General features: G+C 38.9%; 1 pseudogene; it reads right to left on the reverse strand.

Moving 5' to 3' along the window:
- Positions 1–24,486, reverse strand: part of LOC136391771 (titin-like) — a 93,179-nt pseudogene that overhangs the window by 23,465 nt on the left and 45,228 nt on the right.

The following is a 24,486-nucleotide window of genomic DNA, read 5'->3' on the forward strand; positions in this document are numbered from 1 at the left end:
TATGTTTTAAAATTTTAATTCCAGTACTCAGAATGTGACTTTCTTCAGAGATAGGTTTAGTGAGGTCACAAGATTGGGCCCTAATCTGGTATGATTTATGTCCTTAGAAGAAGAGGAAATTAGACACAGACATACCAGGGGAAAGACCATGTGAAATTACCATAGAAGGTGGTCATCTACAAGCCAAAGAGAATGGCCCTCAGAAAGAATCAACCCTGTCAACACCTTGATTTCAGACTTCTAGCCTTTAGAAATGTAAGGAAATAAATTATCTTGTTGACGCCATTCCAGTCTGTGGTAGTCTATTATGGCAGCCCTGAGAAACTAATACGCCTACTTAATCAGAAATTCTGGGGCTCACTAGTTGGCATTTTAACAAGCCTTTTAGGTGATTCTCAATTGTGAGAACCACTGCTCTAAGTCATAATCAAGTATTTGTATTTCTCTAGTGCCAGGACATGTGAATGCACACTGGACTGGCTTTAGCTAGGGTCCTAGCCTGGTGGGGACAGCCTAGTTGAAAGAATGAAGTCAAATGCAGAGTCAACTAAACCTTGTCTTTAGATCTGAAAGCAATTAAACCACATTTAATAGGACAAATGTATTATTTTAAGAAAGCAAACCTATAACCCAGTTGAATATTTAGAAGACCTACTGTAAGGAAGATTTCATCTTATATAACCTAATACTCTCATGCTGAAATTTGAACATATAGCTGCTTTTTCTATCCACAGTAAACAAGGAGACCGATTGCTTATTATTTTCTTTGTAGTAGGCAGACTTTATCCCCTGGATGGCTGTTACTGAATTACCCTTCAATCACTTAGGTAGAATATGAGCTTTTTCTTTGTTTTAGAACAGTTGTTCAAAGGCATTTACCTTTTTTTTTTTTTTTTTTTTTGTATTTTTCTGAAGTTGGAAACGAGGAGGCAGTCAGACAGACTCCTGCATGCGCCTGACCCGGATCCACCTGGCTTGTCCACCAGGGGGCGATGCTCTGCTCATCCGGGGCATTGTTCTGTTGCAACTAGAGCCATTCTAGCTCCTGAGGCAGAGGCCATGGAGCCATCCTTAGCGCCCGGGCAACTTTGCTCCAATGGAGCCTTGGCTGAGGGAGGGGAAGAGAGAGAGAGACAGAGAGGAAGGAGAGGGGGAGGGGTGGAGAAGCAGATGGGTGCTTCTCCTATGTGCCCTGGCTGGGAATTGAACCTGGGACTCCCTCATGCCAGGCTGACACTCTACCACTGAGCCAACCAGCCAGGGCTCATTTACCTTCTAATAATTCAACAAACCTTGTGGCTCTTTGTTAAACTGAATTTCTTATTAATTATATACCTTCAAGTTTTAAAAGTTTGATTTGTGTTGAAGCCTTGATGGCACAGATGGTATTCCTAAAATATAGGGGAAAGAAATGCTGTAGAACTATGCACTGTCCTGTGCTTTATTTTCATGGATATTTTCCATATATTTTATTTCAAGAATTTAAAATTAATGATAAATTATTTTTGGTCAAATAAGTTTGTAAATATGATATATAGGTTTGTTTGCTTATAGTTTGTGTTGGGTGTGGGGGACAGGCTGTAAAAGCAGGCAGGGTCATTATAGCCTAAGTCTTAGTTTTAAGACTAAGCCTTTCCCACCCTAAGTGACTTTGTATCAGAGACTTCCTTGTTTGCATATTGGATTAAAGGTTTTGATTTTTACACTATAAAATGGGGCAGAGGAGCCCATGCTGGAGGAGAGCAGAGAAAGGCCAGGTGGAGGAGAGGTGAAGCAGTCAAGATGGTGGAGTGCTGAAGGAGAAACCAGTTTGTGCAGAATTTGTGCAGGGAGAAGGAGATGAATAAGGAGGGTGAGGTAGAAAACTTTGATTCTAGGAAACTCAGATAAATCATTGGCTTTGGGAGCCCTGAATGGAAAGGGAAGTGTTTTTCCACTGTGTATATTTCTTGCCGGCCAGGTGCAAGCTAGGATAAAGATGATGGCCCACCAGTTCTTGGCTCCATTGTTTCATTACCGTCTGTCTGAATCAAATGTGAACCTGCATGGGCCAGGTGGCTGTGATGGTGGCCATGGCTACTGGCTTTACAATTATCAAGATAATTTAAACATCGACTTTTTTTGTGGGGTAAAACATATAGCTCAATTAAGATAAATTATATTTTAGAGATATCCCCCAAAAAAACACTTGATTTTTACTTTTGGGTAAAATCTTAAGCACAGAAAAGCTAACACTGGGAGCTGGTTAGTCATAAAACTTTTAAAAATATATTTGCTCATATATGTAGCTATCCACAGAACCCTTTTTTCTTGTCAGTACCATCAGCTGCACTTTAAATAGTCTGCTTGCATTCAAGAATTTGTGCAGCTCAAAGCACTTGAGGGTTAAAACGGCTTTGGAAAAATGCTTAAAGAGCAATTCTGCCCAGAAGTTATCTCAACTACTTGATCAAATTCCTGAAATGGAATTTCAATCCTCCTTCCTTAATCCCCTTATATGCAGAACATTAGATAGCATGGGGAAAATTTGTCATAAAACTCAAGGTGCACCATTGCTCTAGTGCCTCCAATTGAAAAGTCTCTTTGATCTTTCCTATCATTGATAAATAATAAATGTTTGTCTGTCTTTAGAACAAATAAAAATTGATTGCACTTTAATTTGTTATTTACATTTCAATGAAAATCCTCAATTGAACCCAACAAAAATGTGAAGAATGTGCTTTGCAATTTCAGCAGAAATCAGGCTAGAGCAGGAAAGACAGAAGGAAAGGGATAGGGACACAAGAAAGCAAAGAACAAGGACCATGCAAGTGAAGATAGAAGAACCTGATTGAAAAAGTGAGAGCAAGACAAGGCAACCACACTTCTGCTTTTTACCTTATTGCTGGGCTTTAGTTTCTTCCCTTTGAGACAGCGTTCCACCGGGATATCCTCATAAGAGAGCTCGAAGTCAAAAGTGGCTGTTTCCCCTGCAGTCACTATGACATCCTTCAGAGGCTCAGAAGACCATATGAGAAGGAAGCAGTAGCTTTGGATTACTCATTTTTAACTCCAAGAGAATAAACACAGGCTCAGTTAATCATCTTCGTGGTTGCTTTGTTCAAGAAGGAAGAGCGGCCCTGGCTGGTTGGCTCAGTGGTAGAGCGTCGGCCTGGCGTGAGGGAGTCCCGGGTTCAATTCCCGGACAGGGCACACAGGAGAAGCACCCATCTGCTTCTCCACCCCTCCCCATCTCCTTCCTCTCTGTCTCTCTCTTCCCTTCCCGCAGCCAAGGCTTCATTGGAGCAAAGTTGGCCCAGGCGCTGAGGATGGTTCTGTGGCCTCTGCCTCAGGTGCTAGAATGGCTCTGATTGTGGTAGACACCCCGAATGGGCAGAGCATCGCCCCCTGGTGGGCATGCTGGGTGGATCCCGGTCGGGCACATGTGGGAGTCTATCTGACTGCCTCCCCATTTCCAACTTCGGAAAAATAAAAAAAAATAAAAAAAAAAAAGGAAGGAAGAGCAAGAGATGTGGTTATCTTAGCTCCCATGTGAACATGGGCCTGTGGTGCTGGGAAGGAAAGAGCTCATGGCTGGCGAGTGGGTACTTGTAGGGTCTCTTTCATTCTGCTATACAAGGTCAGTGAGAAATCTCTTCTGCATCTGTCCCTCTGCCAGGCATCTAGTTCCTCTGGCTACATAAGGTATGTGTCTTCTAAAATAACTAAGACTCTGATTGGGAGAGTACAAGGACCCTTCAATCACATAGCCTTTGCATGTCCATGTCCACCAAACACTTTGCACCTTCCAAAAATGTTAGCCAAATGCTCTCCTCTCCTCCCTCTTGAGTCTGAAACACCCACACAGCCAAGTTTTTCTTCATAGTGCTACAGTTGCACAGGCACTTGAATATGTGGCCTTTAAGGGTTAAATTTCTGAGTTAAATTCTTATTGTAGGTTTGTCTACTTTGAATGGATTGCAAAATGGGAAAATCTGACTTGCTTAGTTTTCTTTCATTCAAATGGCAAGTTCAATAATATGTGTATATGAGGATGTCCATAAGTAAATACAAGAAATCCTGCTTCTGTACTTTAATCATTTTGAAAATTAATTAAATCATTCTAATTAATTTCACTCTCATATTCTGCAAAAGTGGACAGTAAATTTTTCAGCAGAAACACTTGGAGGTGGGCACTAGATTTAACATTGGCAGCTTGGAAGTCCACCCCACCAGTCTGGTCCAGGCAGCAGTTGTATAAAATAAGCATGTGCACTTTGCCTTCTTCCCTGATCTCACAATCCTGTACCAACAGAGAGGAAAGATTTTGTAGAAAATTATTTTAATTGGGATTTTTTTCCTGAAGATATAATATCTTAATTAAAGGAAGGCTACTAATAATGACTGAATGGGTGAAGAGACTATATATCTTTGGGCTCTTTTGTGTGTGGGTGTGAAATAAAGATTACAGATACCATCCTGAAAGCAATGTTAATTTTAGCTGTATAATTCTGAACAAACTGGCAGCCTCACAAAATATCTACGGCCTTATACTCATTATGCTGGAACAAACATAATGCAAGGGTACCTGTCTGAGCCCATCCAGAGACCCCAATATCTCTCTCTGGGACAAGGTCTGATAGAAAACATGATATCATGTTTTTAGCACCCTGCACACACTCTGAATTTTGGCCTGTCCTTTTTTTGTACCACACAGCTCCTCTAGGTGCTGACAAGTTCAGAAATAGACTTACAGGTGTTTAGAGTAGTGCCTCTCCCTTGAGTTTCCAGTTGGCAGTTTCAGAGATTTCAGTCTCAGTCTTTTCACTTCCACACTGTACAGAGGTCACACCAGTTTTATTTCTCAATCTAGAAAAGTGAAGGGTTACATGTGTCATTAGCCTCTGGCAGAAATAAGCCAACAACTTTAAGAGTGAAATTCATGGAAATTTCCTTACCTTCAATGTCAAGTCTTCCTGAAGTCTTATCTGTCCCCAGTCACAGGTGTACTGTCCAATGTCTGATTTCAAGGCTTGCTTTAGGATTACCATTCGTTTCTTGCCATCTGCCATAACAACAACGTTTTTAGATGGCTTTATTTTCTTTCCATCCTTAAACCATTTCACTGGGGCATTCTTTTTGCTAATTTCACACTGTAGAATCCCTTTTTCTTTCCCTACAGTGGTATCATCTTGAAGTTTTCCTGTAAAGTATAGATCTCCCTCTGCAAGTAGAATGTAAGTGAAAAGATTTCATTAAGCACCGAGGGGAATGACAATCTCTTGGAGAGTTTAAGAGGCAGCTCACAGAGTTCTGTGCATATGTTAAAATTGCAGTAAATTCTCACTCATTTATTACGTTAAAAAGTTCTCCAAATGTTAGAAAGGGAAGAAATGTGAGAGATCTCTATAAATCTAATCCATAGTATTTTAAATTAAAGTAGTTAATTTAATTATAATAGCTTGAAAGACACTATAAAATTTACCTTCAAATATAATTGTCTTTTTATTTAGCTCCATGTATAATGTCTTAGCAAATCTATTATATCTAGTATACTTTTATGCTTTCAGATTCACAGTGTTATTTTTTCTTAATATCAGTTGATAGTTTGCCTTTAATAGTTTCTATATGTCAGACTTCATATGTAATCTGCTTGATATTAAGGGGATAAAAACAATGACATTTATTAATGTAAGTACTGTATTTTCTCTCTTGTTAGAAAGTTAAAAAAGCATTTTTTATAAAATAATTTTGATAGAGTGATGAAATAGGAAATATACATATTCTTCTATTAAACATGATAGGGCTTAATTATTAATGGAGAGTTTTAATTCTGATTTTAACTGGCTATTTTGGAGGCCCAAGTCTTTATTGCTTTAAATCTTAATATTTTTAGAAAAAATATTTTAGAAACAATTCTGATTACATATATAATAATTTCTTGAGGACAGGGGCTGATTTCATGCAATATAATACTTGGGAGACTATTTTAAATACAAGGGGTCCTTAGGTTATGACACAGTTTCGTTCTTATGACAGTGACATAACCCGAATTTTGGTGCAAGTCAAAACACATCCTAGTCTAATACAAACAGAAATCCTGTACGTTTAAGAGTCCAAATTGGTGTAGGTAAGCTTCTTGGGGGACACCAACTCCCTCATTCATATTACACATTACTGCATATTTTTCTGTCGCATGCAACCAAACTAGTTTTCTCATGTAGTCCATAAGTACATATGACACTAACTGTGTAAGCCAAAACACTCAAGTCTCAATTTTTAAATTTTTTATGGGAATGAGCATTGTAAACTTGAAATGTCGTATATTGAGACTGTTGTAGCTGAGGACCCCCTGTCCTAGATACTTCTGCTAAACTTAATACAATAAAATTAAATTGAAAAGAGCACTTACAAGCACAGTGAGTTTAGCTTCTGAACTTATTCCCATAGCTTCGACTTTAATCTGAGAGGTATGGTCAAGAGTGAGGTCTTGGAATGTGATTGAATGAGTTTTCCCTTCATCGTGCATTGCGACCACCTTGCTGGTATACAGACACTGGTCATCCTTGAACCAGCTAACTGGGATGTTATTGTGGAACAGCTCCACAATCAACACAGCACCTTCTCTCTCTTTGGCTGTCACATCCTTGAGTGGAGTAAGGAATTTGAGCTGGATTTCTATTAAGAAAAAAGCCTGGCCCTGGCCGGTTCGCTCAGTGGTAGAGCGTCGGCCTGGCGTGCAGAAGTCCCGGGTTCAATTCCGGGCCAGGGCACACAGGAGAAGCGCCCATCTGCTTCTCCACCCCTCCCCCTCTCCTTCCTCTCTGTCTCTCTCTTCCCCTCCCGGAGCCGAGGCTCCATTGGAGCAAAGATGGCCCGGGCGCTGAGGATGGCTCCTTGGCCTCTGCCCCAGGCGCTAAAGTGGCTCTGGTCGCGGCAGAGCGATGCCCCGGAGGGGCAGAGCATCGCCCCCTGGTGGGCAGAGCATCGCCCCCTGGGGGGCGCACCGGGTGGATCCCGGTCGGGCGCATGCGGGTGTCTGTCTGACTGTCTCTCCCCATTTCTAGCTTCAGAAAAATACAAAAAAAAAAAAAAAAAGCCAAGTTTATTTATATTTAAGTATATTTTCCAAGGGGAAATATAAAAATGAAAGCAAAGAATTAAATTAAAAATGATCTAACTCAGTGGTCCCCAACCTTTTTTGGGCCATGGACTGGTTTAATGTCAGAAAATATTTTTACGGACTGCCCTTTAGGGTGGGATGGATAAATGTATCACGTGACTGAGACAAGCATCAAGAGTGAGTCTTAGATGGATGTAACAGAGGCGATCTGGTCATTTTTTAAAAAATAAAACATCATTCAGACTTAAATATAAATAAAACAGAAATAATGTAAATTATTTATTCTTTCTCTGTGGACCGGTATCAAATGGCCCATGGACTGGTACCGGTTTGCGGCCTGGGGTTGGGGACCACTGATCTAACTGATACAATATTTACCTTCAATGATTAGTTTGCCACTGGTGTGCTTATCTTAAGTTTCAAAGATGTATTTTGCTTCATCTTCAAAAGCAGCTGATCACCATTGAATGTTTAGTACCATCCTTTAAAAGCTCAAATCTGTCATCACCTGTGATTTCCTGAGTTCCTTTCAGCCAATGAAAGGTTTTGGTCTCCCTGAATACTTCACACTCAAACTTAACTTCATCTTTCTCAAAGACTTTAACATCAACAAGAGGTGTGATGAAGATGAGTGGTAGTTCTGAAAGAAAAGGTGGTGTGGATAAAGCCAGAATATGCTTCCATTCATGACTCACAGTCAACTTGGGATCTCATAGGCAGTCTTGCAACAAACAAACAAACAAACAAACAGGAATGGCTGACAGGCAGAGCATACCTTTCACTTTCAGATTGGCTACAGATTTAGCATTGGTAGCTTGGAAGGACACCTCTCCTGTCATATCCAGCTGGCAGTTATAAAGGACCAGAACATGCTTCTTCCCATCTTCAATGATCTCACAGTCCTTTGGAATGAGGGTTAAAAAGAAAGAAAAAAGATGATGGTTAGTCCTACAAATCAAGAAATTTCACATCATAAGTGTGTCTTTTTTCACCCTAGACAACCAAGCCAAGCCCCTCTCATGTGTGATCAGTTAATCTCGACTTACAGGGGATTCAGTTAAAGGCTCTCCTTTTAACATCCACTCACCATGGACATCTGGTTCAGAAAGTTCAATCTCTAAGTGAGCTGTTTCACGAACAAACAATTCTACTCCACACAGGGGTTTTTCCACTTTTATTAGTCAAGCTGAAATTATCCCAAGGTTTGTTAGATTGCTGGGAAAAATAAGCTGAATGTTCAAGGGGGGTAAATTTAGTTTTGAGCAACTCACCCTCAACAGTAGCATTTGCTTTTGTCTTGTCTGTGCCACAGTCACACATATATTCACCTTCATCACTAAGTTCTGCCTTTTTGATGTTTAAGATGTGGCCAGGCCATCTGACTTAATGGAGTGTTTGGGTGAAGGTACAATCTCTTCGCCATCTTTGAACCATTTCACTGGCACAACTTTGCTCACTTCACACTTCAGAATAACCTCATCCTTTCAACTCCAGTCTTGTCATGTAATTTCACAGTGAAATAGGGATCAGCCTCTGTTAAAGCCATTCAGCAGATAATCAGAGTGTGAAACAGATAATTTATTAAAGTGTTAACAGGTGTCAAAGTATTTAAGTACTACCCATTCCCACCATCTAAAAACTGGCTATTTCATTACACTTGGTCATATTTATCTAAGACTATTAGGTTTCCTGTGGACTTCAGGTCCTTTATTTGAGCTTGTATCTGGGATATATCATCCAATGTCACTTCTCTTATTTCCAATTTGTGAGTCTTGCCCTCAGATGAGATGAGTACAGCTCTGCTTGTGTGAAGTTTGGCATCATTTTTTTTTTTTTTGTATTTTTCTGAAGCTGGAAACGGGGAGAGACAGACTCCCGCATGTGCCCAACCCGGATCCACCCGGCACGCCCACCAGGGGGCGATGCTCTGCCCCTCTGGGGCGTCACTCTGTTGCAACCAGAGCCATTCTAGCACCTGAGGCAGAGGCCACAGAGCCATCCCCAGCACCCGGGCCATCTTTGCTCCAATGGAGCCTCGGCTGCAGGAAGGGAAGAGAGAGACAGAGAGGAAGGAGAGGGGGAGGGGTGGAGAAGCAGATGGGCGCTTCTCCTGTGTGCCCTGGCCAGGAATCGAACCCGGGACTTCTGCACGCCAGGCTGACGCTCTACCACTGAGTCAACCGGCCAGGGCCTGGCATCATTTTTGAACCAGGCCACATGCATTTTTTTCATGAGAAAGTTCACAAACAAAAGTTGCTGTTTGACCTTCTTTCACTGTTTGATCTTCAAGATGCGATATGAATTTCAATCTTATACCTGCAATGCAAGCAGAGATACTATACTGAGAAAAATACTTTACTTTTAGAAGTATTTTATTCTAATCTACCCAAGTTAAAAAGATTTCACATGACATTTATATATTCATATTTTCCAATGGTGCTACCCTTCATTTAAAACAAATTCAGAAAGTTGTTTTCAGTGGCAATACAGAAGTAAAGTAGGCATGCTAATTGTCACTTATAGCTAGTAGAACTTGGTGATCTATCTTTCAAGTTATATATTTATGTGCCTAAATATGGGATATTATAGTCTGATTTCATTCAACTCTTATCTGTAACAAATAATTGTGCTGAGATCTTCTTGCCTTCCACCTCAGCAGTATAGACCCCTTCCTCATCAAATTGAATTATTGATAACAAGAATGTGTTTCTTTCCATCAACAATGATGTCAAACTTGTCAGATGACTTGATTATATCAGGTCCTTTTGACCATATAACATTTGCCTCTTGAGTGAGGACACATTCAAACTGAGCCTGTTGTTTTTCTGGAACAGTGACATCCTTCAGGGGCATAGGAAAGTCAAGTTCAATTTCTGAAAACCAAACAATAAAAATGAGATTTTCCAGAATGCTGAGGGACAGGAAATGAAGTTGGACCCACTCCTTGAGTTCTAAAAACCTATATACCTTTTACTGTCAGAATGGCAGTTGTAACAGCATTAAGTGCCTGGTAAAGAACTTCCCCAGCTTGGTCCAGCTTGACTTTGTGCAAAGTTAAGAAACAGTTCCCACCTTCTGCTTTGATGTCACAGGTCTAAAAAAACAGGTTTTAGTTAGCATTCAAATGAGATAAATTCCCTAGGGGAGAAGTGTTTCAGATACAGATTTCTATAGAGTTTTTAAAATTACTAATAAATGTAAGTAAAAACCTATCATCATAAATATTTTTAAAATTGTCCTAGTGGTCTACAAAGAGTGCAATAAATTTCTTCCCCTTTCTGAGACTTAATAAGCCTGAAGTAACTCTATTATTATTGAGCCAAATCTGAACATCAAACCTGAAAAGAAAATGTAGTTATTTTACATGCCTAACAACATAAAATGCGAAATTACTCACAGGCAAGGGTCTTAGAAATTCTCCCTTCAGTTTCCATTGTCCAGAAATGTCTTCCTCTAAGATTTTTGCATCAAAGCTTCTACTTTCTTTCTCATAAACAGTAACATCCTCTATTGGTTTAAGCAATTCAACTTCACACTCTGTATTGGTCAAGGATGAAAAACCATAATGCTTTAAACCAGTGGTTTAGGTGACCCCTGTGTTTTGGTCATTCGACCCTTGCTGGGGTCGTGACCCACAGGTTGAGAACCGCTGCTTTAAACAGTCTAACAATACATACTTCACTTTCAGGTTTTTTTGAGGTGTGTTATTTTGCCTTATGCACACACAAAACTTATCTTTTAGAATAAAAGGTGAAATATTTTTATACCTCCAAGTGTTAGCTTTGCGGGGTATCTTTTTCCTTCAATTTCCACTGCATACTCATCAGTATCTTCTGACACAGCATTCTTAATTTTGAGGTGTACATAATTCCCCTCTTTCACTATCTCAGTCTTGTCAGCTGGTTCCCAGGGGATTTCATCATATCTTGAACCACTTAATGTTTGGAGTATCCCTTGCTATATGATGGGTGAAAACAACTGTCCCCTTGGGTTTCACATGCTGATCTCATATGGGTTTCACCAGCCAGTCTCGAATGATTTCTGTATGAAAAAGAGGTCAGAAAAATAATGATGATCTGAAAAGTAATATAAGTAACTTCCTTAGTCAATTTCAGAAATAGAAAAAAAATTCAAAACTGGACATAATTAATCTGCTGTGAGATATTGATATTCTTCCTCTTAGGGTATAAGACAGCTGACATTTTAATAATGGAAAATAAAATTCTCTCTCTTCCATTTTCTTAGTATAATAATAAGCAAAACAAAATTTCCCAGTGAAATACTAACCTACTACTTTTACACAGGACCAACACTCCAGATTGTTGACATTTTCCACAGTAACTGTGTATGTTCCAGCACCAATGTCATCTGCGTCATTGATGATTAGGGCCTGCATCAAGCCAATAATGCCTGGCACAATTTTACCAGGTTTCTCTAACCACAATCTTCCCGTCCTTCCTCTAGACTACATCACATTCTTTGTTTAAGTCACAGCTCAGGTACAATAGCTGCCCTTTAATCACTGTGACTTCCTCTTCAAGCATTCTCACAAATTCTGTGAAGAATTTTAGGAAAGACATTTTAATACATATGATATTTTCAATGAAATAAGACTTAGAAATAGTAGGTTTTGTTTAAAATTACAAGAAAAGGCCCTGGCCAGCTGGCTCAGCAGTAGAGCATCGGTGCAGTGTGTGGAAGTCCCAGGTTTGATTCCTGGTCAGGGCACACAGGAGAAGCACCCATCTGCTTCTCCACTCTTCCCCCTCTCTTTCCTCTCTATCCCTCTCTTCCCCTCCCACAGTCAAGAGGCTCCATTGGAGCAAAGTTGGACCAGGCACTGAAGATGGCTCTATGGCCTCTGCCTCAGGTGCTAAAATGGCTCTGGCCACAAAGGAGCGTCATTCTAGATGGACAGAGCATCGCCCCCTGGTGGGCATGCTGGGTAGATCCTGGTCGGGTGTGCATGTGGGAGTCTGACTGCCTCCCTGCTTCTAACTGAAAAATACAAAATAAATAAATAAATAAACAAACAAACTACAAAAAAAAATGGGTACTGAGATTTACTGTAGTAAAGTTGAATATGGGTCATATAAAGATGACTAAAATTACCTTCTACAATCAGTTTAGCTGTGGAGGTCTTTTTTTTTATTTCCCAAACGTCAAACACAGGTGTATTCACCAGCATCAGAAAGTTGAACATCAATGATACGCAGCTTTTAGTCTTTACCATCTGCAATGAATATGTGCTTTGGGCTCTCACGGATACTATTGCCATCTTTCATCCAGGTTGTAATTGCAGTGGAGGGGGAGACTAAACATTCAAAGATTACAAAAGAGCCAAATGACTCTGCTTCTACCAAGAGAATATCTTTGATTTCTTTGACAAACTTTTTTTTTTTTAAATAAATTTTTATTAATGGTAATGGGATGACATTAATAAATCAGGGTACATATATTCAAAGAAAACATGTCTAGGTTATTTTGTCATTAAATTATGTTGCATACCCCTCGCCCAAAGTCAGATTGTCCTTCGCCACCCTCTATCTAGTTCTCTGTGCCCTTCCCCCTCCCCCTAACTCTCCCCCTGTCCTCCCTCCCCCCACCCCTGGTAACCACCACACTCTTGTCCATGTCTCTTAGTCTCATTTTTATGTTCCACCAATGTATGGAATCATGTAGTTCTTGTTTTTTTCTGATTTACTTATTTCACTCCTTATAATGTTACCAAGAACCCACCATTTTGCTGTAAATGATCTGATGTCATCATTTCTTATGGCTGAGTAGTATTCCATAGTGTATATGTGCCACATCTTCTTTATCCAGTCTTCTATTGATGGGCTTTTTGGTTGTTTCCATGTCTTGGCCACTGTGAACAGTGCTGCAATGAACATGGGGCTACATGTGTCTTCCCGTATCAATGTTTCTGAGGTTTTGGGGTATATACCCAGTAGAGGGATTGCTGGGTCATAAGGTAGTTCTATTTGCAGTTTTTTGAGGAACCACCATACTTTTCTCCATAATGGTTGTACTACTTTACAGTCCCACCAACAGTGAATGAGGGTTCCTTTTTCTCCACAGCCTCTCCAACATTTGCTATTACCCGTCTTGTTGATAATAGCTAATCTAACAGGTGTGAGATGGTATCTCATTGTAGTTTTGATTTGCATTTCCCTAATAACTAATGAAACTGAGCATCTTTTCATATATCTGTTGGCCATTTGTATCTCTTCCTGGGAGAAGTGTCTATTCATGTCCTCTTCCCATTTTTTTATTGGATTGTTTGTTTGTTTGTTGTTGAGTTTTATGAGTTCTTTGTAAATTTTGGAAATTAGGCCCTTATCTGAGCTGTTGTTTGAAAATATCATTTCCCATTTAGTTGGCTGTCTGTTTATTTTGATATCCGTTTCTCTTGCTGAGCAAAAATTTTTTATTCTGATGTAGTCCCATTCATTTATCTTTGCCTTCACTTCTCTTGCCATTGGAGTCAAGTTCATAAAATGTTCTTTAAAACCCAGGTCCATCAGTTTAGTACCTATGTCTTCTTCTATGTACTTTATTGTTTCAGGTCTTATATTTAGGTCTTTGATCCATTTTGAATTAATTTTAGTACACGGGGACAGGCTGTAGTCGAGTTTCATTCTTTTGCATGTGGCTTTCCAGTTTTCCCAACACCATTTGTTGAAGAGGCTTTCTTTTCTCCATTGTGTGTTGTTGGCCCCTTTATCAAAGATTATTTGACCATATATATGTGGTTTTATTTCTGGGCTTTCTATTCTGTTCCATTGGTCTGAGTGTCTATTTTTCTGCCAATACCATGCTGTTTTGATTATTGTGGCCCTATAATATAGTTTAAAGTCAGGTATTGTAATGCCCCCAGCTTCATTCTTTTTCTTTAGGATTGTTTTGGCTATTCGGGGTTTTTTATAGTTCCATATAAATCTGATGATTTTTTGTTCCATTTCTTTAAAAAATCTCATAGGGATTTTGATGGGAATTGCATTAAATTTGTATATTGCTTTGGGTAATATGGCCATTTTGATTATATTTATTCTTCCTATCCAAGAACAAGGAATATTTTTCCATCTCATTGTATCTTTTTCGATTTCCCTTAACAATGCTTTGTAATTTTCATTATATAGGTCCTTTACATTCTTTGTTATGTTTATTCCTAGGTATTTTATTTTTTTTTTGTTGCAATCGTGAAGGGGATTATTTTTTTGAGTTCGTTTTCTAATATTTCATTGTTGGCATAGAGAAAGGCTATGGACTTCTGTATGTTAATTTTGTATCCTGCGACCTTACTGTATTGGTTTATTGTTTCTAATAATCTTTTTGTGGAGTCCTTCGGGTTTTTGATGTATAGGATCATATCATCAGGAAAAAGTGATACCTTTACTTCTTCTTTTCCGATATGGATGCCTCTTATTTCTTTGTCTTGTCTGATTGCTCTGGCCAGAACTTCTAGCACCACGTTAAATAAGAGTGGAGAGAGTGGACAACCCTGTCTTGTTCCTGATTTAAGGTAGAAAGTCCTCAGTTTTATGCCGTTTAAAATGATGTTGGCTGATGGTTTATCATATATGGCCTTTATCATGTTGAGATATTTTCCTTCTATACCCATTTTGTTGAGAGTCTTAAACATAAAATTGTGTTGTATTTTATCAAAAGCCTTTTCTGCATCTATTGATAAGATCATGTGGTTTTTGTTCTTTGTTTTGTTGATATGGTGTATTACGTTAACCGTTTTGCGTATGTTGAACCAACCTTGAGATTCTGGGATGAATCCCACTTGATCATGATGTATTATTTCTTTAATATGTTGTTGTATTCGGTTTGCCAGTATTTTGTTTAGAATTTTAGCATCTGTATTCATTAGAGATATTGGTCTGTAGTTTTCTTTCTTTGTGCCATCCTTGCCAGGTTTTGGTATGAGGGTTATGTTGGCCTCATAAAATGTGTTTGGAAGTATTGCTTCTTCTTCAATTTTTTGGAAGACTTTGAGTAGAATAGGAACCAAGTCTTCTTTGAATGTTTGATAGAATTCACTAGTATAACCGTCTGGGCCTGGACTTTTATTTTTGGGGAGGTTTTTAATAGTTTTTTCTATTTCCTCCCTGCTGATTGGTCTGTTTAGGCTTTCTGCTTCTTCATGACTCAGTCTAGGAAGGTTGTATTGTTCTAGGAATTTATCCATTTCTTCTAGATTGTTGTATTTGGTGGCATATAATTTTTCATAGTATTCTACAATAATTCTTTGTATATCTATGATGTCTGTGGTGATCTCTCCTCTTTCATTTTGGATTTTATTTATTTGAGTCCTGTGCCTTTTTTCCTTGGTGAGTCTTGCCAAGGGTTTGTCAATTTTGTTGATCTTTTCAAAGAACCAGCTCCTTGTTTTATTGATTTTTTCTATAGTTTTTCTGTTCTCTATTTCATTTATTTCTGCTCTGATTTTTATTATCTCCTTTCTTCGGCTGGTTTTGGGTTGTCTTTGTTCTTCTTTTTCTAGTTCCTTAAGGTGTGAAGTTAAGTGGTTTATTTCGGCTCTCTCTTGTTTGTTCATATAGGCCTGAAGTGATATGAACTTTCCTCTTATTACTGCTTTTGCTGCATCCCAGAGATTCTGATATGTCGTATTTTCATTTTCATTTGTCTGTATATATCTTTTGATCTCTGCGCTTATTTCTTCTTTGACCCATTCATTTTTTAGAAGTATGTTGTTTAGTTTCCACATTTTTGTGGGTTTTTCCCCCTCTTTTTTGCAGTTGAATTCTAGTTTCAAGGCTTTATGATCAGAAAATATGCTTGGTACAATTTCAATTTTTCTAAATTTGCTGATATTGTCTTTGTGGCCCAACATATGGTCAATTCTTGAGAATGTTCCATGTACACTAGAGAAAAATGTATACTCTGTCGCTTTGGGATGAAGTGTCCTGTAGATGTCTATCATATCCAGGTGTTCTAGTATTTCTTTTAAGGCCACTATATCTTTATTGATTCTCTGTTTGGATGACCGATCTAGAGCCGTCAGCGGAGTATTGAGGTCTCCAAGTATGATTGTATTTTTGTTAGTTTTTGTTTTAAGGTCAATAAGTAGCTGTCTTATATATTTTGGTGCTCCTTGGTTTGGTGCATATATTTAAGGATTGTTATGTCTTCTTGATTCAGTGTCCCCTTAATCATTATGAAGTGACCATTTTTGTCTCTGAGTACTTTTTCTGTCTTGTAGTCAGCATTATCAGATATGAGTATTGCTACACCTGCTTTTTTTTGGGTGTTGTTTGCTTGGAGTATTGTTTTCCAGCCTTTCACTTTGAATTTGTTTTTATCCTTGTTGCTTAGATGTGTTTCTTGTAGGCAGCATATAGTTGGATTTTCTTTTTTAATCCATTCTGCTACTCTGTGTCTTTTTATTGGTAAGTTTAATCCATTTACATTTAGTGTAATTATTGACACTTGTGGGTTCCCTACTGCCATTTTATAAATTGCTTTCTGTTAGTTTTGTATCTAGTTTGATTCTTCTCTTTTGTTTTTCTATCATTTATTTCTGTTTGTTTGTTTTCCATACTTCTTTCCTCTGTTGCTACCTTTTTTAAGTCATGTGTTTTTGTGGTGGTTTTTTCTAAGGTGGTTACCATTAAGTAATGAAAAGGGTACCTACCATATTAATTGTAGTACCCTATCTTATAAGTATTTCTGCACTTCATCGTCCTTTGCTACTGTTAATCTCCATTCTCTCCCCCCCCTTTTTTTTTCCTTTGTTGTCACAGTTTAAGTTTGGTTTTATTGTGTTCTTGATGGAGCTGTTACTTGTGGTGTTGTTTTCTTTTGTTCTTTGAATCTGGTTGGAAAATCCCCTTTAGTATTTCCTGGAGTGGGGGCTTTCTGGTGATAAATTCTCTCATCTTTTCTGTATTTGTGAATGTTTTTATATCTCCTTCATACTTGAAGGATAGCTTTGATGGGTATAGTATTCTTGGCTGAAAGTTCCTCTCTTTCAGGGCTTTAAATATTGGGGTCCACTCTCTTCTAGCTTGTAGAGTTTCTGCTGAGAAATCTGATGATAATCTAATAGGCCTTCCTTTATATGTTGTACTCTTCTTTTCCCTGGCTGCCTTGAGAATTTTTTCTTTGTCATTGGTTTGTGTCATCTTTATTATGATGTGCCTTGGAGTGGGTTTGTTGGGGTTAAGAAAACTCGGTGTTCTGTTTGCTTCTTGAATTTGAGGCTTTAGTTCTTTCCACAGGCTTGGGAAGTTCTCGTCTATTATTTGTTTGAGTATATTCTCCATTCCATTTTCTTTCTCTTCTCCCTCTGATATACCTATTATTCTTATGTTATTCTTTCTGATGGAGTCAGATAATTCCTGTAGGGCTTTCTCGTTTTTTTATTATTTTTGAGTCTCTTTCTTCTTCTCTCTGTTGTGCCTCAAGTTGTTTGTCTTCTATTTCACTAATCCTATCTTCAATCTGGGTTGTTCTGCTAGCTAAGCTTGTTACCTCGTTTTTCAGCTCGTGAATTGAGTTTTTCATTTCTGTTTGATTTGTTTTTATAGTTTCAATTTCCTTGGTAATATATTCTTTGTGTTCATTGAGTTGTTTTCTGATCTCCCTATATTGCCTTTCTCTGTTTTCTTGTATATCTCTGAGTATGTTTAAGATTTCTATTTTAAATTCTCTGTCATTTAGCTCCAAGGCTTCCAATATGTTAAGTCTTTTCTCCATAGATTTTTCCACATCTATTTGTGTTACCTCTCTTTCTTTGTATCCATAATATTCGATTTCCTCTTTCTTATTGGCATCTGAGGGTGGTCTTGTTGATAGCACTAATTAGAATTAATAAAGAGTAAAAAGTAAAAACAAACAAAAAAAAAAAGGGTAAAACATTCCACAAAAAAAAGCAGTAATAATTTATTATTTCCCCCTTTTTTTCTTTCTTCTCTTTCCCTCCTCTCCCCTCCTCAGGGAAATATCGTGCCTATAATGGAGGGCCTGGTTTGCGGTGAAGAGTTCAAGGGGCAAAAAAAAAAGGGGGAGTAGGGACCTACTAAATGCAAAAAAAAAAAAAAAAAAAAAAAAAAAGGAAGAAAATCTTAGACAAGCATAAGATGATCTGCCTGCGGGTGATGGTCAACTAAGAGATATAATGAGAGGGATAAGAGGGAACCAGAAAAAAGGACAAAAAAAGGAACAATAAAGAAGAAAAAAATAATAATAATAAGTAAAAATCTGTTGTATTAAGTGGAGCGAAGACCAAATACAATGGAGACCTTGGATTGGGAGGACCCAAAATGCCACAAAAATAAACAAACAAGAAAAAAACAAAAACAAAAGCGAAAAAGAAAAATAAAGCCAAAAAAATCCTTGAGTCCCAAATTAACTAATTTGTTCGTGATTGAGGATTAAATGGGAGGAAAGTAAAACGAGAAAAGAAAAAACGAATAGAAAGGAAAAAATAAGAAAAAGAGAAAAACGAAGGAAGAAATAAAAAAGGAAGAGAAAAAAACAAAATAAAGCAAAACAAAACAAAAAAAAAACAAAACAAAAGAGGAGAGAGTGAGAGTTAAGTGTCCTGGAGTATAACCCCAAAGAAGGGTGAGGATGAAGAAGAGAAATAAAATGTAACACTTATGGGTAGTGTAGTTCAAGAAAAGGGAAGCATAAGATGGGCAGAGAATAGAAGGACCGAGGTGGAGGAAATAAAGGCAATAAGATAGAAGAAACAAACAACAACAACAACAACAACAAAAAAATTAGTGGAACAAGTTGTAAAGTCTGTGGATTTTTCTTGATTTTGTGATGTTAACTTCTTCTTTTTTCTTTTCTCTCCCTCTTCCTGGTCGGTGACTCTGTACCCCAGGCTCTGCCCCTATGTCACACTTAGGTAGGGATTTGCAGTTGATGGGATTCTATGGCAATGTCATATAATTGGCTTTAGTCTTGCTGGTAGTCAAGGCTTGTTGGCGTTTGCAGGGTCCAACGATGAGAGAGTTTGCTTTCCTGGATTCTCTCTCCTAGTCCCCCCTTCCTGAATTAGCAGCCTGGTGATCCAGCTATAAGGCTGCCACTGCTTCTGCCTGGGGAGTAAGAGGCTCAAAGACCTGGGAAATCCCCACTCTATCCCCACTCAGTGCAAGGCTTTGGGAAAGGCTCTGGCAGTCAGGGCCTCCAGTGTAATCAGGCGGGGTGGGAGTCAGTTGTTGTCAAGGTGACTGTTCAGCGCCTAGCATTCAGTTGGACCTCTCAACCCAGGCTTTCCACACTTTGTAGCCTGTTTTGGCTGGGAAGAAGAGGCACTAGTCTCTACTTGCGACTAGTGTAGTATAGATCTTATTATCTGCCAAGTCCTTCTTTTTAGCGTTTATCCCTGAATATGGAGGCTCTATCAATCAGAAGTTGCCCCCGCCCCTTTAGCGAGAGGCACTAAAAAATATCACGCCTCTTGTCTTGGGTCGGTGAACTGAGAGAGATCTTATCAATTAGAACCGAGGGTGCGCAGATTTCACGGGTTAAGTTAATTTCAGTAATTGGGTCGCAGCTGTGCTCCCGAAGGTATTTCAGGCTGCCTGCGCATGCCCCTCCCCCAACCCTCCCCCAACGCTTGATTGTTAGCTTGAATGGCTGGGTGAGGTGCCCCGCCCGCGGAGAGAATCTCCCAAGTAGGGAATACCGCCCTGGGGCCTCTCCCGCTCCCCGTGCGCGGGCCGCTGGGAACGTTAGCAGTGCTCGGTCTGCAACCGGACCGGGCGCTGCTTGTGGCTGCTCGCGGTGGCGGCTCACGGCGGCGGCTCGCAGCGGCGGCTCGCGGCGGCGGCTCGCGGCTCCCGAGTGCGGGCTGACTCACCACAGGCGCACTTCCTCGCGGCTTGAATGAACGTCCCTGCGGTAGCTTCCTCCACACCCTCATCTCTCAGATTCAAGTGATAATAGTCCTTTCGCTTTCAGTTTGTGTGGAACTCCGGAATGCTCCGAAGATAAATTTTCCTGTTTCTAGTTGATAAATTTGTTGTGATTTTGGGGAGATCTGTCGGACGCGCTGCTCACGGCGCCATTTCCGTGACGTCACTCTCTTCTTTGACAAACTTGAGCAGCAAAGCCTTCAGCCGTAGGTGAATGGGGCTTCATCAGGCAGCTTCTCTCCACCACTTCCTGGTCTCAACTTTTTCTGTCAGCTTCTATGGTGTCTTTTTGGCTACACCTAAACAAAATAAAATTAAAAGCTGATTTGGGATTTCCAGAAGGGTTGGAAAGTGCATATTTGGCTTCCTGCTGGATGAAACCAGTGATAGAACAATTAGAAGACAAAACAGAAAATGAAAGACTGTGAGATTGAAAGATCAATTCAATATACTGCCTTCTTCCAGATGGGAATATGAGATAGCATGAAGAATCTGTGAATAACAAATGTTCTTCATTTTCTCAAGTTTTCAACCCAAATAATGTCCAGATTAATATGTAATTATTTTATTCATCATGTAGAACTACCATGTATATCAGGGGTCCCCAAACTTTTTACACGGGGGGCCAGTTCACTGTCCCTCAGACCGTTGGAGGGCTAGACTATAAAAAAAAACTATGAACAAATCCCTATGCACACTGCACATATCTTATTTTAAAGAAAAAAAACAAAACGGGAACAAATATATTATTTAAAATAAAAAAACAATAAATTTAAATCAAGAAACTGACCAGTATTTCAATGGGAACTATGGGCCTGCTTTTGGCTAATGAGATGGTCATTGTGCTCCTTTCATTGACCACCAATGAAAGAGGTGCCCCTTCTGGAAGTGCAGCAGGGGCCGGATAAATGGCCTCAGGGGGCTGCATGTGGCCCGCGGGCTGTAGTTTGGGGACCCCTGATGTATATGAAGAATGAAGCTAAAAATGTATAGGGTTCATTATACTAAAATATTGTTGGCTATACATGTAGTACCTACTTGGATAATATTAGAGGTGTATTGTTTGAAATATCAGAAGACATACATACTAGCTCAGTGGATAGAGAGTGTCGGACTGGTGTATGGACTTCCTGAGTTTGCTTCTTGATCAATCATACAGAACAAGTGACCATCTGCTTTTCTCCCCTTCCCTATCCTCCTTTTCTCTCTATCTCTTCCCCTTTGACAGCCAGTGGCTTAATTATTTCAAGCATTGGCCCCAGGTGCTGAGTATGGCTTGGCTGATTCAAGCATCGGCCCTAGATGGGTGTTGCAGGGTGCATGCGGGAGTCTATCTCCCCTCCTCTCACTTGAAAATAAAAGGAATAGCAAAGATCTTTATAGATTTTGAAAAACTTTTCCTGTTGAATGTAAAATTACCCTTGAACAAAAAGTTTCCCAGAGTGATAGCGTACAATTCAGGTTACAGGGAAATGAATTTTACCTTTGATAGGACCTTTTGGCTTGGCAGCTTCCTCTTTAGGTGTTTTGGCCTCTGAAATAAAAAAGAAAACTCAACATTTAAACAATTCTCAGACTCATTTTATACTTAGTAAGCCTATGAGGAGAATCATGTTCTTTATTATAAATATTAACACATAAAGAGAAATTGCTTTTATTTATATGACTTCTACAGAAATAGACATTTCTTTTCTTTCTTTTTAAAAATTTTTCTACTGATTTGAGAGAGAGACAGAGAAAGAGAGGGAGTAACTTTCTTAGTCAATTTCAGAAATAGAAAAAAGCAGAGAAAGGGGAAGAGGGAGAGAGAGGGAGAAGCATCAACTTATTTTTCCACTTAATTTTTCCATTTAGTTCTTCACTCACTGATTGCTTTTCATATGTACCCTGACCTGGCATTGAACCCACAACATTAGCATGCTGGGAAAATACTCTATCCACTGAGCAACCCAGCCAGGGCCAAGAATAGACATTTCAATAGATATTTTTGATATTTCCAAGAAACATATTCTGAAGACAATGTGACTCAGCTAAACTGCCAACATATTTAGGAGTAAAAAGTTATTTTCAGCAAGTGCCTTTATTCTTCTTTCATTTCTACAAGGCTTACTCTTACCTTGTGAGGAAGAGTTTACTCTTACCTAGTTATGCAAAGTATTTTATATGTTTACTTATGTGCTGGTTATGTGAACCAAGGATATGTTTTTGTCAACAAGGAGTCAATGTACGAGAAAGGGAAATAACCTAAAAGTCACCTAAAGCCTTTTTTTTTAAAACTGAGCAGACAAATGCAGGCAAGATTAAGGGGGAAAAAAGGTATATGAGCCACATATATATGGATTCCTTTGAAGATTTCCCCTATTTATACAACAAACTAAAGGAGAAGAAAGGAGGTTCCTATATTTACAATTTAATTCAATTATTAATGTATGGGGAGTATAAATTATAGAACCAGTTTTCTAAGCTTTGGCCTCTAGGAATGCAAAAAAAGCTTTATTTTTATACATAGTTAATTAACTCAATGACAGTTGCTGTTTTTTTCTAAACTAATAGAAGGTATCACATTGAAATTATAAATTTTAAAAATAAGAATGTCCAAATCATAAATATCAGTGATAAATTATATTAAAATAAATGTTAAAATTATGCTATAACCAAAGCATATAACATACTGTATCATTTTATTAAATACAATAAAACCCCAACATTTCTATAGGGCTTACTATGTGCCATGCACTGTGCTAAGTGCTTCATATATATTTATTTACTGCTCTCAGTAATCCAACAGGGCAAATATAATCATTATTCTTAATTTACATACTAAGAAATTAAAATGTAAAGAGAGTTAGTTACTAGTCAAAGACCAAATAATTAGGATGAGTATTTATCAATGATCAAAACACATTAAATCATTTCTGGTTTTGAGATTATCGCTTAAGTAAGGAACTACTAATAGCACTTTAAGTTTGTACCTGAGATAATTATGTCACTTAGTACATTTAAGAAAATTAGTCCTAGCTGGCTGACTCAGTGGATAGAACATTGTCCTGATGTATGAACATCCCAGGTTTTATTCCCGGTCAGGGCACACAGGAGAAGAAATGACCATCTGCTTCTCTACCTCTACCTGTCCCCCTTCTCTCCCTCTTCCTCTTTTATAGCCAGTGTCTTGATTAGTTCAAGTGTCAGCCCTAGGCGCTGAGGATAGCTTGGCTGGTCCAAGTGTCAGACTCAAGCACTAAGAATAGCTTGGTTGATTTGAGCATTGGCCCCAAACAGGGGTTGCTGGGTGGATCTTAGGGTGTATGCAAGAGTCTGTCTCACTAACTCCTTTCTCTCACTTAAAAAAAAGGAATTATTATTGATCTAAATTCTTATATAGATTTCAAGGCTGAAGTATGCAGTCTTTTTTTTATTGTAGTAAAATATATCTACCATAAAATTTACCATTTTAACCATTTTTAAATATGCAATTCAGTTGCATTAAGTATATTCAGAATGTTATACAGCCATCAAAACTATCCATCTCCAGAACATTTTCATTATCCTAATTTCTCATTTTAATGAGAAATGAACATGACCAGGTGGCACCGCAGTGGATAGAGTATTGGACTGGGATGCAGAGGACCCAGGTTCACAACCCTGAGGTCACCAGCTTGAGCGCGGGCTCATCTGGCTTGATGTGGGCTCACCAGCTTGAGCACGGGTTTCTGGCTTGAGCATGGGCTCACAGACATCACCCTATAGTCCCTGGCTTAAAGCCCAAGGTCACTGATTTGAGCCCAAGGTCACTGGCTTGAGCAAGGGGTCATTCACTCTGCTGGAGTCCCCAGGTCAAGGCACATATGAGAAAGCAATCAATGAACAGCTAAAGCACCACAATGAAGAACTGATGCTTCTCATCTCTCTCCCTTCCTGTCTGTTTGTCTCTCTCTGTCCCTCTCTCTCTCTGTCTCCTTCTCTCAGTCACTTTCTCACTAAAAAAAAAGAGAGAGGGAGAGAGAAACAGAGAGAAATGATTTCTACTGAGAACATGGAAAATCTAAGGCTCCATAGAATTTCTGTATGCATGTCTTTTCTTTTCTTTTTTTTAAAGACTTTATTCATATGAGAAAGGAGAGGCAGATTATAGATGGGGTAGGGGGAAGGAGCAGGAAACATCAACTCCCATATGTGCCTTGCCCAGGGTTTCAAACCTGTGACCTCAGTGTTCCAAGTTGATGCTTTATTCACTGTGCCACCACAGGTCAGCCTGTATGCATGTCTTCAGAAAATGTCTGTCTGTCTCTTCAGTTTTAATCAACCTTGAACATATTCATTATTTACTCTCAAAAGCATATAAGGAAGTGATGCATCACTGGGATATACATTCCAATCAAAACAATATGAACCATTAGGTGAGAAATTAGGTAGTAAAAGATATCAGATGAAGAAAGATTAATCAAAAATTTATATTGCCTTGCCAGTGGTGGTGCAGTGGAT

Source organism: Saccopteryx leptura, chromosome 2 (genome assembly GCF_036850995.1).
Source record: "Saccopteryx leptura isolate mSacLep1 chromosome 2, mSacLep1_pri_phased_curated, whole genome shotgun sequence".
Classification (NCBI taxonomy): domain Eukaryota; kingdom Metazoa; phylum Chordata; class Mammalia; order Chiroptera; family Emballonuridae; genus Saccopteryx; species Saccopteryx leptura.